Source organism: Mytilus edulis, chromosome 2 (genome assembly GCF_963676685.1).
Source record: "Mytilus edulis chromosome 2, xbMytEdul2.2, whole genome shotgun sequence".
NCBI classification, from domain to species: Eukaryota; Metazoa; Mollusca; class Bivalvia; order Mytilida; family Mytilidae; genus Mytilus; species Mytilus edulis.
This window is the reverse complement of record NC_092345.1, coordinates 87,329,923-87,333,447: the sequence shown is the minus strand read 5'-3', so window position 1 is coordinate 87,333,447 and position 3,525 is coordinate 87,329,923. Positions and strand designations below refer to the sequence as shown.

The following is a 3,525-nucleotide window of genomic DNA, read 5'->3' as shown; positions in this document are numbered from 1 at the left end:
ACGAACCTATGAATATTTAGAGTTCAATTTAACTGATATTTGTGCAAAGACAATTTGATTTTGTATAAAGCAACTTATATATAATTTTTGAGTGTTAATGTATTCCGGGTCTATAATTTATTGTTTGAAATGAGTGTATACACTAAGTTTAAAAAATTCTTTTCTTTATTTTTTTAACAAATATATGCAAATAGTTTTCCCACGTGACAGAAAATGGCGACCTCCTGTTCATCGCAATCAGTGAAATAAAAAGTTGACAAAACTTCACCAATAACTGCTATCCGACTCGTAAAACAAATCACAGGTTGAACAGTGTGTTATATAGTTATCTTAAACCTAAAATTCTTATCGTCCAACAGTATTTGTAAATATAATTTGTTCTAATATTTTCATAGTATCCTGATTAATTTAGCGGAATTTTTATTCTGCCAGCTAAATTATGTCAATAATGATCTCCACAAATAAGAATCAACAAACTGATTGTATTGCTCATTTTGGTGAACATATGGACCCCATCCCAGTTCCCAAATTATTTAAATAAAGGTCATGTTTGTCACAAGAGGTTTTTACTCTGTAACTTTGAGGATACTAATCCTAAACTGGTAAAAAAAAAAAGGCAGTGTGGTTTATATTTCAGGTTGTATTCCTGATCCGATGCCATTTGATTTTAAAACCAGATGCAGGTACACGTAGCCTACAAAGGCACTTTGACTATTTGTTGAAGTTCCGCATGCGGGTACGTGCAGACACTGCCTAAAAAAAAAGGAAGATAGATAGTTCAAGATAGTTCTAATGCATGGTCAGATCATATGTTTTTGTACATCTTAAGAATTCATATTATGCATGCTTTTTCAATAGAAGTTGTGACGTCAAAATTTCTAAACAATTTTATGATACCTATCAATTAATAATGTACATTTCATTAGGGACTGTCATTTGCTTTTCTTTCATTTTCCTATTACATGTACCTTCTGTTATGTGTGTTTTTTTTGTCTCTCAACATATATATATATATTTCTTAGTAACTCAGTCAACCATGTTCGTCAAAGTTTCATATAATTACTCGCCAAAACGTAATACTAAAAATAAAATTAAGGACTGAAAGTATATACAATGTACATAATATTTATGTTATATGAATTTAAGGCGCAATTACTATATAAGTAAGCCGCCTACCAAAACCAATAACAACAACAGCAATGTCAAAATGCATTCATACATGTATTGGGCTTTGGCCATGAGATGAGGATATTTTTACGTGTCCATAGCGCTTTTCCCCAGAAAAATTTGATGACACATTTTTCCCCAAATGACTCCAGATCAACTAGGGTAGATCATTGAATAAATTGAGATTCTGTGTATTGTATGTAAATATTGTGTTTTTATCAATATATAGTTATACTTTTAATATGGAAATCAAATTCTTTTTTGGGAACTTCGAGTCTGGTACATGTGGTTCTTTTCACATCTGAACACAACCGCACACTGCTTTACGTTGATCACATTATACTGTATATACTATATAATACCTTTTCAGGGATTGCCTAAAGTTATAGTGTGTTAAGTTATGGGTTGTGAGGCAGTGTGAAGACAGACCCTTCTGAATCTGGAAGATTTTTTTTGATTAGGTTGTCCCCCCTCCCCCCAAATCTCTGAGGGGAAGGACTCTAAGGGGGATTACTGGTAAATTTATGCTGTGTTGTAAAACAAAAAGTCCCAATGGAAATTTATCACCCCCATGTTGAAGGTATTTTAGAACCATGGTTTTTAAACCAAAGTCAAGCTTTTCACCATTTATCATCTTCCATATCCAAAGGTTAAGATTAAGATAGAATTATTGATTCCACAAGGTAATGCTATTCATTGGTCTCAGTTGTAATTGGTTGCATTCAATCAGATTAAATTTTGTAAAAAAAAAATTCTGTTTATTCGTATTTTACTTATAAATGGACTTAGTTTTCTGCCAGTTAACATTACATTCACTCTATGATTAAAGTTTTTGGAATTTTAATCACTTTAAATTTCAGTTTCTTAAACTATCCTGGATTTCTGCCAAACTTGGACAGAAGCTTGTTAATTATCAAAAGCTAGTATCTAGAAGGAAATTTTGTAAAAATATATTTCCTGTTTTTCGGTATGTTACTTATATATGGTCTTTCTTCCTGTTAACATTACATACAATCTGCAGTTAAATTTCCTATATTACTTATTAGCTTCATAAAGTAGGTGAGGCACTGGGTTCTGCAGAACCCTTACATATTTTGCTCTAAGTGGGGAATATAATTATAGAATATTGAATCGAGATCCCTACACCCTGTTTCATGTAACTCTTGTTCCTGTTGGCTCTAGTACCTGTTCAACCTATACTGGTAGACCATAATATCTGTTTGTCATATTTTACCTTCTTGTCTTGTTGTATAATGGGTATAATATATAAATTATACCCCCGCTTTGAAAAAAAGGGGGGGTATACTGTTTTACCTCTGTCTGTCCTTCCGTCAGTCCGTCCGTCCCATGAATATTTTTTGTCACATTTTTCTCAGGAACTACACTACCAGGATTTCTGAAATTTGGTTTCAGGCTTGATATAAGTCAGCTATACCGTGTGATGCATTTTCAGATTCATCACTCGGCAACTTCCTGTTTACCGAACACTTGTATCATTTTTACACCTGATAGCCAAGTTGAAAATTTTTCGTCACATTTTTCTCAGGAACTACACTACCAGGATTTCTGAAATTTGGTTTAAGGGTCAATATAAGTCAGCTATACCGTGTGATGCGTTTTCAGATTCATCACTCAACAACTTCCTGTTTACCGAACACTTGCATATTTTTACACTATTAATATTATCCACTTGCGGCGGGGGTATCATCCGTGAGCAGTAGCACGCAGTTTCACTTGTTGAGTATGCATTGCCTAAAGTTATAGTGTTGAAATAACAACACGAACAATAAACAGTACTTTCAAAAATAGTATTGAACATTCTTGATGAAGTCTGTTAAGTTTTTATACGACCGCAAAATTTGAAAATTTTTTCGTCGTATATTGCTATCACGTTGGCGTCGTCGTCGTCCGAATACTTTTAGTTTTCGCACTCTAACTTTAGTAAAAGTGAATGGAAATCTATGAAATTTTAACACAAGGTTTATGACCACAAAAGGAAGGTTGGTATTGATTTTGGGAGTTTTGGTCCCAACATTTTAGGAATTAGGGGCCAAAAAGGGCTCAAATAAGCATTTTCTTGGTTTTCGCACTATAACTTTAGTTTAAGTTAATAGAAATCTATGAAATTTTGACACAAGGTTTATGACCACAAAAGAACGGTTGGGATTGATTTTGGGAGTTTTGGTTTCAACAGTTTAGGAATTAGGGGCCAAAAAAGGGCCCAAATAAGCATTATTCTTGGTTTTCGCACAAAAACTTTAGTTTAAGTAAATAGAAATCAATGAAATTTAAACACAATGTTAATGACTACAAAAGGAAGATTGGTATTGATTAAGGGAGTTTAGGTCCCAACAGTTT

General features: G+C 33.2%; 1 protein-coding gene across 2 annotated transcripts in view; it reads left to right on the top strand.

Moving 5' to 3' along the window:
* Positions 1 to 204: 204 nt before the first annotated feature.
* The window catches only part of LOC139513285 (cullin-2-like), a 34,010-nt gene continuing 30,689 nt past the window's right edge, over positions 205 to 3,525 (top strand). The window contains exon 1 of one of the 2 annotated variants that reach the window (XM_071301648.1): positions 205 to 304. The gene's annotated coding sequence lies outside the window, so the exon portion shown is untranslated. Of the gene's footprint in view, positions 315 to 3,525 lie in introns of both variants that reach the window. The other variant, XM_071301649.1, reaches the window with a different exon arrangement.